Consider the following 15,265-nt stretch of genomic DNA (forward strand, 5'->3'; position numbering starts at 1 on the left):
TGTTTGCCAGGTGTCATGATGTGCCTATAATGCTGCACTGGAGGCTGAGCAGAGGAGCAATACAACACACAAGTTTGAACCTCGGCTAATAGTCAAGCTCACATGGTGGACATTGATAGTTTTAACAAGTACATTAAGTCTAGATTTTATGTTTTCTTTAATTTTTCCCTTTCAAATTTTCCCCCTTTTGATGCTTCTACTGTGACACAATTTAATTTATAGATCAAGTTTAGTATTTATGGAATACCTACTGCTTGTTAAATAAATATGCTTAGGGGCTGGAGAGATGGCTCAGAGGTTGAGAGCACTGGCTGCTCTTCCAGAGGTCCTGAGTTCAATTCCCAGCAACCACATGGTGGCTCACAACCATCTATAATGGGATCTGGCGCCCTCTTCTGGCCTGCATGGGTACTTGCAGGCAGAACACTGTATACATAATAAATACATCATTAAAAAAATAAATAAATAAATATGCTTAGAGGAATATACTGGTAAACAAAGCAATATCAACATGCATATAAAGATGCCGCTCATTTCCCCATCTCATCAACACTGTAAGAGAGACTTAGGAAGGGTAAGAGTGAACCAAGATTTTGTATAAAATATGACATACTAAAATTTAAACATGCCAGATGTGATGGCACATACCTTAATTCCTAGCACAGGAGACAAAAGCAGGCAGATCTCTGTGAGTTTAAGGTCAGTCCTGTCTACTATACCAGTTTCAGGTCAGCTGGGGCTACACAGAAAAACCCTTGTCTCAAAAGTAAATTAATTAATTAAATATTACAAAAAAAATCATCCCAATGGAACAATGGGAGAAAGACTACTTCCAAGAGAAATGGAGCACTACACATACCAACCAAGGAGGAGAGTATGTTCCAGACCTAGGGAAATCAGCAGGGTGGACAGGGTGAAGGAGAACTGCAGGAGACTTGAGAAGGGAAAGAAAATGGTAAAGTTATCTGAAAAGACAGCAAGGAGCCAGATTACATACTGTCTTTCCATCAGACAAACAATGAACTTACAATTTTATTCAAATGAGAATAAGAAATTAAGACGATCTAACCAGGAAAATAACTGGATGTGATAGTATTAAAATAAAAATTATCTGGCTCCAAACTGGAGACAGACAGGGAGAGGAGCAGAGTAAGATCAGAGAAACCAGTGGGGATGCTCACCACTTATCCTGGGATGTTAACAGCAGAGGGAGTAACAATAAATAGACTACCCAGAGAGTGGGAGGGCGAGGGGCTGGGAATCTATGTGGAATTGTGAACATGTTAAGTGTGAGACAGTTACACGTAGAATCCTAAATAAAGGTCCAGCAGCTCACAGGCAAACAACTGTTCGTGCCTTGCTTGTCACAAACACTATTTTACAGTCACACTTTAAGTAAGTGTTCTGACTAGCAAGACCTTCTAACAATGACATTAGCTCAACAGCATGCAAAGCAGTGCTTTTAATGTGACAGACGAGGTATGGGCCTTTACACTTTACTGTGAAAAGCACAAAAAACACACAAGCAATTAAATATAGGTTCTTAGGGCTGGAGAGATGTCTCCGTGGCTAAGAGCTCACACTCTTCCTGAGGACCTGAGTTTGAGCCCCAGCTCCCACATTAGGCAATGTATAGCTCCAGGGCAATAGGACACTCTGACCTCTGTGGGCACTTGTACATATTCTCCCCAACACACACACAGACATAAATATACACATAATTAAAATAATAAAAATAAATCCTAAAAAATAAAATATAAGCTCTTAAGTCCTACTATAAGTGAAATCAAAAATGAAAGAACTCAGGCATAGAATAACAACTTGTAGCTAGATAGAGTTCTAAGTTAATGAGGAAGAATAACCAGGTAAGCAGAGGTTTGATCCATGAATACGGAAGAAATTATCTTAGCCAGTAATGTATAATTAAACAAAGTGTAGGTTACTGACAAACTTTAATATATTTTGAATGAAACTGTACCACTAAATGTAGCTTTCATTTAAAGAAACATACACAAAGCAATGCCAGGTGCTAACATGAGAAGTCTCTAAAGCCTGGCAATAGCACTTGAAGTGAAAGGTGAATGGGCACTAAAGCAGGAGTGACACCTGTGTGTGTTAGAATTAGTCCCCAAGCATGGAGGGAAAGGCACAAGAGCCCCCTACCACTAACTAAGCAGCTCTTGCTCTTGGCAGCTGACGGCTGGTAGGGGAAGGAGAATCAGTTTGCGTTAGGTCCCTGCCAGGTTGCCCATACTCCAGAAGATAGCCCCATACTGGGTTATCAGATAGAGAGACAGCTAAGCACTATGCACACATGGAACGGAGTTGCCAAGTTTAACTACATCTACCTAACTATATCTACCTAGTATCACTCTATGCTTTATTTGAGATCTTCTCAATTGAAAAGTTAAAGATTATATTCACAAAATGAGGTAAACAGTATTCACTAAGATTTATTCAATTTACCCTCCCCCCAGCCTTTAACTTTTAGGTGGCTTTTATTCTTTTGAGGATTTTATATCTTTTAGCTCTCATTTACCACCCATACGTCTTAATCCCAGAACCTGGGAGGCAGAGGCAAGGCAGTTGGTGTGGAATTTCCTTCTATATGCTGTGATTACCATTGATTAAAAAACAAACAAACAAACAAACAAACTTCTTTGGGCCTATAGCAGGGCAGAACAGAGCTAGGCAGGGAAAACTAAATTGAATGCTGGGAGAAAGACGGCGGAATTAAGGAGAAGCCACGTACCCCTGCCAGAGACAGACACAGGAACTTCCCGGTAAGCCATAGCGACATGGCAATGATACACAGATGAATGGAAATGGGTTAAAATAAGATGTAAGAGTTAGCTTTTAAAAAAAAAAGGCTAAGGCTAATACACCAAGCAATTTCTGAGTGGTTACTTCGTGGTCTGGGCAGCCAAGAGTAAACAATCAGCCTCTTATAACAGGCAGTGAGTTCAAGGCCACCCTGGTCTACCGATCAAGTTCTGTTATACAGAAAAACCCCACTGGGAAAAAAACAAAACAAAAAAACAAAAAATACACTCTCCTATCTATAAGAACAGGAAATAATAGCATTATTTTTATAAGACACAATGATAGATTTGAAAGGCATTTCTCTCTCATACTATAAACCTGAATATTATCTAGAAATAGTTCATGGTTCATTTGACAATTTTAAAAGAATGTGGCCTGTAGAAACCAGTTTCACAGCCACGCAGTGATGGTGCACGCCTTTAATTCTGCACTCGGAAGGGAAGGCAGAGGCAGGTGGATCTCTGTGCTTCGAGGCCAGCATGGCCTACAGAGTGAGTTCCAGGACAGGCTCCAAAGCTACAGAGAAACCCTGTCTCGAAAAATAAAAACAAAAAAAGAAAGAAGAAAATAAATTAATTTCACTATCAAAATATAGGATATAGGCAGTTGTACAAGATACCACTGATTCAAAGGCAGTGGACTCATAACAAAGGAATAATTCCACTATCCCAAAACTGTCTAATAATTTTTAAAAATGAATTCGGCTGGATGTGGTGATAAATGCTTTTAAGACCAGCACTTGGAAGGAAGAGGCAGGCAGATTTCTGTAAGTTTAAGACCAGTCTGGTCTACAGAGTGAGTTCCAGGACAGTCAGAACTATGTAGGGAGGACCTTTTCAAAAATTAAATGATAGACAGACAGACAGACAGATTCAACTCAGAAAAGGTGAAAATGAAATGAACTTTTGAGAACCAGAAATTCTTATAAACTAAAATATTACATGTCAGTGTTTTGGCACAAAACAAGTCAGGAATTCATATAAAACTCAGTAAAACTACCTTAGTCTCAGTCACCAAAAGAAGAAAGGGAACCGACAGAAACTGTCCTAAAAGGCTTAAAGAGAACTTTGGCTACGAGGTGCTAGTTAATTTCAGGGTGAAGCATGAAACTGTACCAGCATTCATTCAAACATCTAAAACTCTAGTAGGCACAGACACCAAGCTGCAGCCAGTGATGGTCGCATACATTTGTAATCAACGCACTCAAGATGATGAAACAAAAGGATCCCATATTAGAGGTTAGTTTAGACTGCACCCAGAGTTTGATGCAAGCCTGGGCTACACAGTAAGACTATATCTTACATATTAAAAATATATAATAGTTTTTGGAGATACAATGGCAAATAAAGTACAATCTCTGGTCACTACAGAATTTATTCTTATTGTTTTGTAAAAGACTAGGAAGTGAAATCACTGTCGATATGTTACTGCCTGCTTCCCAAACCTCAAATCATGACATTGACTACTACTCTACTGAGAATGAGTGAGTTACTGCTATAGTTTATACTTGGAAGAAAAGAGGCAAGGATAGAGAAACAGGAAGGAGAAAGGTAGATCTACATTTGGAAAAGGAAGTAAATCTACTGCCCCATCTTCCTCTCTGTAAAACTCTGAAGCATTTAAAGAGAGGCTGAACCAACTCAGCTCTTTTCTGTAGCTTCAAGTGCCTACCTGCTGCTGTCTCAAAACTAGGCTAATCTACAATGATACATCAGGGTGTTGCTTTATTTTTCTACCATAGACAAATATGGAAAATAAATGAAAATTAGAACTAAAAAGTGCAATCCTTGTAGTGTTTTTTTTTTCAAAAATAAACTATAAATTTTTAGAGGGGATAACATGTTGTCTACAAAGCTAGTTTCCCTTTCTGCCCTATTCCCAGGTCTCCCTCACTTCTCAAATCCACCCATAAGTGTTCATTACCATAAGTTTGCTGTGGTGGATGACACCAGTGTATTTTTCATTCTGCCACTTCCCTTTTCCTTGCATTCATAGCCTTCTCCATATGCTAAGCACTGAAAGCACAGGGCAGAGTGAACCCTGGGGTCGGACTACTGAGATTTAAGTATCAGTTCTGAATCTCATCTCTGCTGTCTGCTAGCTGTAAGAATGACTGTGTAAATGTTGTAGTAGCAATATGGCTTTAGAGCATCAGCAGAAGCTGATGGTAATGCTAACACTTGAGAAGTCAAGGCTAGAGGATCAAAATGCAACTACAAAGAATGAGGCCAAAACTAGGCATGATGGCACACAACTTTAGTCTCAGCACTCATGAAGCAGAGGTACACAGATGAATGTGAGTTCACAGGCAGCCTGGCCAACACAGAACTCAATTAGGACTACACATGAGACCCTATATCAAAAAAAAAAATTATGACTAAAAATAAAAGTTTAAGGTCAGTATGGACACATGAGACCACCTCAAACAAAAGACAGTGTATCCCAAGGTTCATGTATTAGAAACTTAGCCCACCTTAGGAGGGGTTAGAAACTTTTAAGTGGGGTAGAGTGGGAGGTAGAGGAGATCATCTGGGTCACCCCTGTTTATAGAGATTAGCGTTGGTCTCTCCGGGTGACTTAGTTCTCACAGGAGTGAGTTGTTAATAATTGGGAAGTGACTCTAAATTATTTACTACACAAGATGAGGACCTGAATTCAATCCCTGACACTCACATAAAAAGTCTGGCATGATGGTTCACACTTGCAAACTCAGCACTAAAGAGACAGGCTGATCCTGTGACTCACTGCCCAGCTAGCCTAGACTGATCAGCAAACTCTATGTCCTAATCTCAAAGAAATGAAGCTGACAGCTCCTGCACTGATGACAGACATCCAAACTCCCACAAGCACCTGCACACACGTGAATCTACATACACATGTACACCCGGGTGAGAGAGGTTGGTCTAAAAAAGACCAATGCCAGTCAAGGCCAATCTTGACTTTGACTTTTGATCTCACCACATGATGTCTTCTGTTCATGCCCCTGCCATTATTATGCTTACGTGGCATGAAGCCCTCACCAAAAGAATAGATGGGGCCATCTGATTACATACATTCAACCTCAAAAAAAATCTGTGAACTAAATAAAGCTCCTTTAAAATAGCATACTCAGAGTGTCTCAGGCCTCCACTGCAAGCAGCTCAGGTGGGAGAACTGCAGCATGTTTAAGGCCAGCCTAGACTACCATGACAGTCTGCATAAACACTTGGGCCCAGGCAGCCAAGGGCTAAGTACTCTGAAACAAATGCTGAAATCAGAAGTCAAAATGAATCCTTAAGTTGTTCTCTCAGCAATGTTACAAAGGTAGGAGTGTACCTAGTAGAGCGGGCCTCTCGACCTGCACAAATCCTTCAAACACTAAGGACAACATGCAGGTCTGCTCACAGGCAGGTCTGCTTTTTATTTTTGCTTGACGATGCCTTTGTTTTCTCTTCTGAGGGACCAAAATCACTTATCCTGGATGGTTTATTCTTCTTTTGACTTGCTAAAGAAGGCTCTCCATGTCTTAAAATAACATATTCTTTGTATTTGCCTCTTTTTTAAAAATGTCTGGGGTGGAGGGCTGGAGGAGATAATTCAGTTGGTAAAGTGCTAGCCATGAGGACCCGAGTTTGGATTCGAAAGGATGGGCATAGCCAAGTGCAGCTGTAACCCCAGAGTTACAGTCAGGGGAGACAAGGAGTTCACAGCCTGTCAGTCTCACAGGATCATTGAGCTTCCAGGTCAGGAAGAAACTCTCAAAAGCTGAGGTGAAGAGTGATCAAAAAAGCTCCCCATGTTAACCTCTGGCACACGTGCACACATGTGCATACACATACACACAACACTTTCATCGAGGAGTGGCGGCATGCACTTGCCACCCCAGTACTCAGGAGGATGATAGTCAGCCAGAGCTACAAGCAAGTCCACAGCACCCTAAAATCTAGCAAGAGAATGTATCAAGGGGCTAGAGAGATGGCTCAGAGCTTAAGAGAACGGACTGCTTCTTCCAGAGAATCCGGGTTCAATTCCCAGCATCCACATGGTGACTCAAAACTGTCTATATCTCCAGTTATAGGGGTTAGAGGAGCTGACACCTTCATACCAATGCACATAAAGTTAAATAATTAAAAAAAAAAGATACTGTTGCCAATTAAAAAAAGAAAGCCAGGTGGTGGTGGCACATGCCTTTAATTCCAGCACTCAGGAAGCAGAGGCAGGTGGCTCTCTGAGTTCAAGGTCAGTCTGTTCTACGAAGCAAGTTACAGGACAGCCAAGGCTACACAAAAAGTAGTAGTTTTTGGTGATTGTTACCAAATTCAACTGGAATCCATTTTTAATCTAAAATACAGACCTGGTTTCCCTCCATATGTAAAGATAATTCAATAGTTTACTTTTTTCTTTTCTCATTAGCAGGAAATATCATTTATGTCATTTGCCAGCTTTTTAATATTAATGAAATAATTTCTGACCTCTATTCTGACTTCCTTTTATTAACTATTTCAAATGCTGTAATTAGGGAATAACTTACATAAAGTATACAAACTGTACAGTTTGATTTTTAAAAAAACACACACACCCTATATGAATTCAGACCAGGACATTGACATTTCTCATACACCATAAGGTTCCCTGGTGATCTTTCCTCACCATGTTAGAAAATCTGATTTGTTAGAAAATCTTATTCATATCATCCATGAGCTTCCTATACACGAAATCAGGTAATGTATGCCTTTGTTTCTTCTTTTATTCAATACTGTCTAAATAGTCATCACATATTGCATTATTTATTTTTATTGCTCTGAAGCAGTTCAGCTTAAAAGCCACAATTTTGGTTCTGAGACACCATTTCCAGGAGTCCTGAGAACATTCTCGCATCCCTCTTAGGAGCTGGTACTGTAGTGTACCATCAGGAAATGGCTAACACTGACACTAGGAGTCCCACAGGCTCCAGAACGGTCATGATCATTTCCATGCTATACGTTTTCCACAGAAAGGTCATTTTACACACATCTCCAAGAGGAAAAAAAAACCCATATGACTATTATCTAAAGCTACATATACATAATTCAGAAATAATTTCAGTAAAATTTATTTTCATATAAACCTTAAATAAAGTCTCTATCCATAGACATGATGTGTTTTTTATTTCTGTCTCATTTTATATTCTTCAATGATATTTGGGTTACTTGATAAAATTTTCCATAATAAAGATCTTTCTATTTTCTAAATGGATGTTGATAGTTTAAATGAAGGTCTTCTATCTAGGAGCACTGAATTGTCTTATTGATATAAGTAACAAGTTCATTTCTTTTAAAACTTAGAGAACAGCGATTCTCAGCCTTCCCAATACCATGACCCTTTATGGTAACCTCCAACCATAAAATTATTTTTGTTGCTACCTCATAAATGTAATTTTGCTACTGTTATGAATCATACTGTAAATAAATCTATTTATTATTATTTATTATGTCTCTGATGATCTTAGGTGATCCCTATGAAAGGATATTCAACCCCCAAAAGGGTTGAACCCCACAGGCTGAGTGAGGACCACTGCTCTAGAGTCAGCGAGACTGCTCAGTGGATAAGGTACTTGCAAACCTGGCAGCCGTGTCAAAGTAAGAGAGAGAGATACTTCCCACAAGCTGTCCTCTGACCTTCACATTCCTACACAACATATTTGTTACACTTCCTACTTTAGCAGGAGTGAGTTTAAGGTTTCACTATAATTCAAGATGCCTGTTCTTTGACTTTGAAAAGCACTCTTTATTTAGCAAAAAAAAAAAAAAAAAAGGTTCACTTCTTTACTTTGTAAAGGTCATCTTTTTTTGAACTCTGAAATATATATTTGCTTTCCTCTACCACCATGTGATGGCTTCTGAGGAAGTGGACTGTGAAATGACAGCTCCTGCGGGGAACTGCAGTCTACTCGCTGTACGGACAGCTGTGACCACACTGCCCAGCCAGTTCTCGGGACTAAATCGTATGTCTTAGTATCCAGTGTGAAAGAGTATTAAATTTTTATAGTATGCTTTTACTAAACTAAAAAACTTTGTTGTTTTCTTTAAAATTACATAAGTAATTTTCAAATGTTAAACAATCCTTACATTCTTATTACATTTAAAATTTTCATGTCTCTGTCCACAAATGAATTTGGACATAATGCATTCTCTTTGAGAATTCTTTTCAGCCTAGGTTTCAGGGTATCATTTGTCTTATTATGCAAAGGCTGCTTTCCTCTATTTAAACTGTTCTCTGGATTAATATGTACAAAGTTGGTTTTATTCTTTAAAGGTATCTGAAATGCTTACTGACCCCACATGGTACTCAGACTTCTTCCCATGTTCTCCAGGGTCTAGCCTGGATCCCATATCGTGCTTAGTCCAAACACCCCTACCAGTACCACGGCCAAGCAACAACTCATAGGTCCCCTCTGTTCAACTTCTAACCACCTCACTTGGAAACCAGACTTCCCACAACCTCCTCCAAGGTCTAACCAGGTAAGTTCTCCTGATCTCCCCACCCACAACTTTTAAGCAACACAGCAGATATAGTCTGGTTCCCACAACCAGTACACCAGACTAGTCTGGTCTTCTCTGCCTACAACAAAAAGGAATTCTAGGCATGAGGCAGGATCTTCCCTACCTATCCCCCAAACCACAAGACTCTCCCACACTACATCCAACCTTTCCACCCAGGCAGTTCTACCCCATACCTAAGGCGTGGACCAGAAAGCACATCCTGCATCATATCCTGTATCCCAACCCAGTTCCCTCAATCTACCTGACTTCATTCCACCCAAGCCACTTCCATCTCCAGCCTCCAAAGTCGGCACGTCTGCAATCCTCTCTCTGCCCCAACCTACTCTGTCCATATCAGACTTAGCTAAGTCCACACGCCTAGATCTAACCACAAAAAATACCAACAATATAAAAGATCAGCCAGGATCGTCTCTCCAAAACCTACTAGAGTCTTGCAGAAATAGTTGTCAGTGAGAATTACCTAGATGAACTCCAGGACACAGTACAGAGACCAGTATCAAAACTACTCTTTCTGGGCCAGGCATGGTGGTACATGCCTTTAATCTCAGCACTGGGAAAGCAGACAGGTCTCTGTGAGTTTGAAACCAGTCTCTAGTCTACACAGTCAAGTTCCAGGTGAGCCATGGCTACAAAGTAAGATTCTGCTTAAAACATCCCTTTCTATTAACATGTTTGTAAAGTATGTTTGGAATATATAATAAATCCCAACTCTGCTTTGTCAAACAACAACCACCCCATCATTTCCAGTACTATCTCACACAAACTAGCTCTCACACATTATTAGTAGAAAGCAAAACGGAGTTGTTGCTTTGGAAAACAGCATAGCAATTCCATAAAAGGTTAAAGCTGGAGCTCTTACTACTGCCTAGCAATTCTGTTCCAGGTAAACATTCAAAAACTAGCATACAAGATCTGAGATGTCACTCCCTGATAGAGTGCTTACTTAGCAAACACAAGGCTCTAGGATTGGTCCCCTTAAGTAACATAAGTAACATAAACAAAATAAAAACCCAAAGCCAGGTGTGGTAGATCATGTCTGGAACTTCACCACCAAAGAGGTGAGGGCAGGAGGGTAAGGAGTTATAGACTAGTGAAAAATAAACAAACAAAAAAACAAATAAACAGACAAGATTAAATAAAAATGTATATACATGTAATTTAGCAGCACTCTCTTATACATAAAGCCCATTATATGTGCAGTGATACTCTTTTGAAACCTCACTAGTAGTGTCTTATCTGTGTTGCTTGACTATTCACAAAATCTAGTGGACCGTGATGATGTTTTTATTCTTCTACCTCATCAAACTATTTTTCCTATTCCTCTCCTTTCTTTTTATTGTATGAGATTTTATTGTTATTTTTAAAAGCTGAATAGCTATCTCATTTATTTTCAATCTATTACTTCATGTATTTAACCCAAAATACTACTTTTTCTTGCAGTCTTCAAGTTTTGATGCAGATCTGGTATATCATTTCACAAGTATTTTATGATCTCCACATTTTTTTCTTTACTGAGATGAAGTCCCACTACATGTTGCCCAGAATGGTCTGAAAAATCTTGAGATTCACACTATCATCCTGACTCAATTTCCCACACTATTTTTTTTAACTCTTGAAATTTTCAGTCATTTTCCTTCAATACTGCCTTCCCACCATTTCCGCTCTCTGTCTTCGGTGTCCAGTGAGGTAAGAGCTGGAGAGTCTCTTCCCTCCACAGCACCCTAGCCCTCCTATGGCATGTTTTACCTCTCCCTCCCCGTGCTGCTCTTCAGAGTTGGAATGTGTAACGTCTCTCTTCGTTCGTGTCTAACTTGATTATTTATGTGGGTATTTTATATTCTCGAGATTACATTGTCATCATTCTCAAGATTATAATTCTTTACATGTTGATTGTATTGTTTCTTAAATAACATGCTGTAATGTTAATTTCAAAAATGAGCTGATGGATTTTAATAAACTTTTACGTAAAAATGCTCTTTGAAAAGGTCTCCATTACAATGCTGTTCTTTACAGAAACAAAAGTATCACTTGTTAAGCATTTCCCTGACTTTTCTTCCACATGCTGCCCCACTGCGTGTGGGGCATGTAAGAATAGGTTCTGTTATCCCCATTTTAAGATTAGAGAAATTAAAGCATAATAAGATTCTTATTAAAACATTTTCATCTCAAGTTTCTTTTTAATTTCAAAGCCAGACTCATGCTGAAAGGAAAGGGAACACCAGAACACTGTTTAACCGGGATTAAAATAAACACCTGTTCTCTTTCTGCTCTTCCTGCCCCTCTCTGGCCCTTCTGTATAGCCGACCCAAATATCTGCGCTTTTCTGAACCTATTCCTGAATTCAAGATGCCTCACATTCAAGAATTTTGACACCTCTTCAAAGAATAAAAGCACTGTCAGTATAACCACTACTCTAGTACCATGCCCCAGCATTTTACACAGATGTACTGCAGCAAATTCAAAATCATAATCAGGTCTTCTGACTAACTGTTCATCTTGTTTCGTCTAATGACTGGCTCTGAACTGGTTCTCTCATGACCATTTAAAGGATACACTCAAATCTGCCAAAGAACATTTCATCCTTTCATGTACTTAAAATTAAATTTCAATTCCCCATTAATTGAACTGGTTTCTTAAAAGTAAACATTTTAACAAATCAAGCAATACTCCTGTAAGACTTGTAAACCTCAGAATTGAAGTATAATGCCTCTGTAACATTGTTTATAAGGATTATACAAAGGTCTTATAGTGAAAGTATTGTAATAAATATTCTCAAAATTCACATTTGTTTTTCGTATTTTGAGACAGGATCTCACTGTATAGCTCTAGCTAGCTGGGAAATTGCCAATGTAGATCAGGCTGACCTAAAACTCAGAAATCCACCTGTCTATTCTTCCACAGTGCTGGGGTTACAAGTGTGCTAGCCCGCAATGTGAACTGCTGGAGGTGTGTGCTGACTTGATCAGAGGAGCAAAGGAAAAGAATCAGAAAGTTAAAGGACTGGTGCGCATGCCTACCAAGACACTGAGAATCACTACAAGAAAAACACCTTGTGGTGAAGGTTCCAAGATGTAGGATTGTTTTCAAATGAGAATCCACAAGCAACTCATTGCCTTAGACAGTCCTTCCAAGCTTGTTAAACAGGTTACTTCCATCGGCACTGATCCAGGAGTGGTTGAAGTCACTATTGCAAATGCTGAAGTCAAGTATTTTAATAAACTGACTTAATTAGTTATTTAAAAAAGAATGTGCTGCCATGCCTGGTCGTCCCCCCCACCCACCCCGCTCTCTCTTCCCTTCCCTCTTTTGCAACATAACTGTTTTGAGGGAGGGGACAAAGTGTGATGGGTTCTTCTTAGCAGGAACTTTCCTCTGGGCTGCCAATAGATGATGCCTCAGCATCTCCTATTTCCTCTTGGCAACAGTGTGCAAAGTCCCATCAGACTTATGTGCTCACATATCCTTGGATACTTTTAGTAGCTCCTTGGTGCACACTTCCTACAGGCTTTGCATCCTCTAGATCATGTCCCACACAAATTTAGCCTGTTTGATGACGTGTCCACCATGCCATCTGGGCCTCAACTTGTAGTGTTCTTCATCACCTTTGTGGCCTTCGTTAAGACCCAGTCATGAAGTAGTGCAGAACCATGGCCTGATGCTATTCAATAATGTCACAACAAGAGGCCACATTCTCACTCTCTCTGTCGCCCTGTGTGTGTGTGTGCGTGTGTGTGTGTGTGTGCATGTGTGCGCGTGCGTGTTTTGGTTTTGGTTTTTCAACATGGGGTTTCTTTGTGTAGTCTTGGCTGTCCTGGAACTAGCACTGTAGACCAGGCTGGCCTCGAACGCACAAAGATCCGCCTGCCTCTGCCTTCTGAGTGCTGGGATTAAAGGCGTGCGCCACCTCTGACTAGCCACATACTCTTTTTTGAATGTGTCACAGATGTTAATATACTGGCTAGAATTTCAATGTAACAGGTTTTAAAATAAAAAAAAATGTTTTTCAGAGAAAAATATAGTTCACACAGAACTTATACAGCTAATAAATGTTTCATACACAAAAAAACTGGTAAATACATTCACATGTTTATGTAGAAAATAAATTTTTCAATGGGTATTTTTATTAGTTATTGATTTTAGGAGTCACATGAGATTATGGTAAAATTTTATCCTTGATCTCAAAAAGCATTCAGCAAACTTTCACGTATTTAAAAAGGTATTTCATGTGACAGCACACAGCTGTAATCCCAGCACTTAGAAGGCTGAAGCAGGAATTCTGTGGTTTCAAGGTCAGTCTAGGCTACACAGAAGCATAATAATCAGCAGCAGTGTTAACATTTAAGGGCTAAACAATGTGACACAGGTAACTGAAACCACAGAGATGATTCAACTCTATCTACAGTCTAACATTAGCTACTAGAGCGCCTACTATGTGCTCCTGGCCCTTCGTCAAACACATTCCATAAATTAAGACAATACCACAAAATTTCCACTCTGCCACAGAGAAAGCAGAGGTAAAACAGATGCTACCAGGAACTGGAGAGATAGCTCAGTTGGTAAAGTGCTTACCACGAAAGCATGGGGCCCTGAGTTCAATCCCCAGCACCCACACAAAAAGCCAGGCAGAGCAGCCCACACTTTTCAGTCTATTACTGGGAAGACAGACAGGAAGAGCCCCGGGGCACGCCAGTCATGCTAATCTAATCAGTGTGCCCCAAGACTCAGTGAGAGACCATGTCTCTAAATGTCAAGGTGTATTAACTGCTGAGGAATGACTGACAGAGAATGCCCTCTGGCCTCCACAGAACACCCACTGGTAAGCAACAGCACAAACATGAACATGCCAGCCAATAAACATCGGTACGGGGTAGAAGTGCCTCAGCTTTCAAGCACAGAAAGAAGTATGGAGTAGTTATTCCAAAAGAATGGAAAAGTATTGGCCAAAACCTTAAACTATTCAAGTGAGAACAATGAGCAAAGTTTCAAATTGAAGAAATTAAGAGTGCATGAAGAGAATGAAATGGAATTAGAACAAGTCTTTAAATACCCAGAAATAAATGAAAATTTATAAAAACAGCTATAGAAGTATATTACTCAGACTTGATGTGCTAAAAATGTCCTTAGAGGATAGTGCAAAACAAAAGAGAAACCAAAAATAAGAAAGCAATTGTAGGTGACATAATTCAGAGTTCTTCCCTAACATGTCTCAGGTTTGGAATGGACCGTTTCTCTCTCTCTCTTTCTCTCTCTCTCTCTGTCTCTGTCTCTCTGTGTTTCTCTCTCTCTCTCTCTCTCTCTCTCTCTCTCTCTCTGTGTGTGTGTGTGTGTGTGTGTGTGTGTGTGTGTGTAGAGAGAGAGAGAGAGAGAGAGAATTCTAACCCATAACTTACGGAATCAGAGTGCTTCATACCAGCAGGGGTCTTAATTACAGAGAAGGACACGGAAAGGTAACTGCAACATTCCCAAGATCATGCTTCAGGTGCACCTTGAAACCAAAAGGCCCACTGAAAACTGTGTCATTTGATATGCGCTGGTAGCCAATGGTGGTACAATTCTGTAATCCTTACACTCCAGGGGTGGAAGCAGAAGGACCAAAAAGTTGACAGTTAGCTTCAGCTACCCAAGGAGTTTGAATCCAGTCTAGTCTATCTAAGAGCCAGTTTCTACAGCAAAGAATGAAGATAAAAATCTCTTTTTTAAACATGGTAATTGGATTGGAGATGTGGCTCAATGGTTCAGAGTATGCTTGGTGTATAAAAAGCTAAGAAAGAAAAAAGGTAAGTGCTAGGTGACTAAAACTTAATGTCAGTCATTAATCTCAGCACTTGAGAGACAGAGAGGTAGATCTCTGTGAGTTCCAAGTCAGTCTAGTCTATACACTGAGCACCTGTCTCAAACAAAATCTGTTCTTACTGTTCAGA

At 39.8% G+C, this 15,265-nt stretch overlaps 1 protein-coding gene across 1 annotated transcript in view; it reads right to left on the bottom strand.

Moving 5' to 3' along the window:
• The window catches only part of Yaf2 (YY1 associated factor 2), a 69,604-nt gene that overhangs the window by 31,769 nt on the left and 22,570 nt on the right, over positions 1-15,265 (bottom strand).

The sequence above is a fragment of the Myodes glareolus genome, chromosome 19 (genome assembly GCF_982192425.1).
Source record: "Myodes glareolus chromosome 19, mMyoGla1.1, whole genome shotgun sequence".
Lineage (NCBI taxonomy): Eukaryota > Metazoa > Chordata > Mammalia > Rodentia > Cricetidae > Myodes > Myodes glareolus.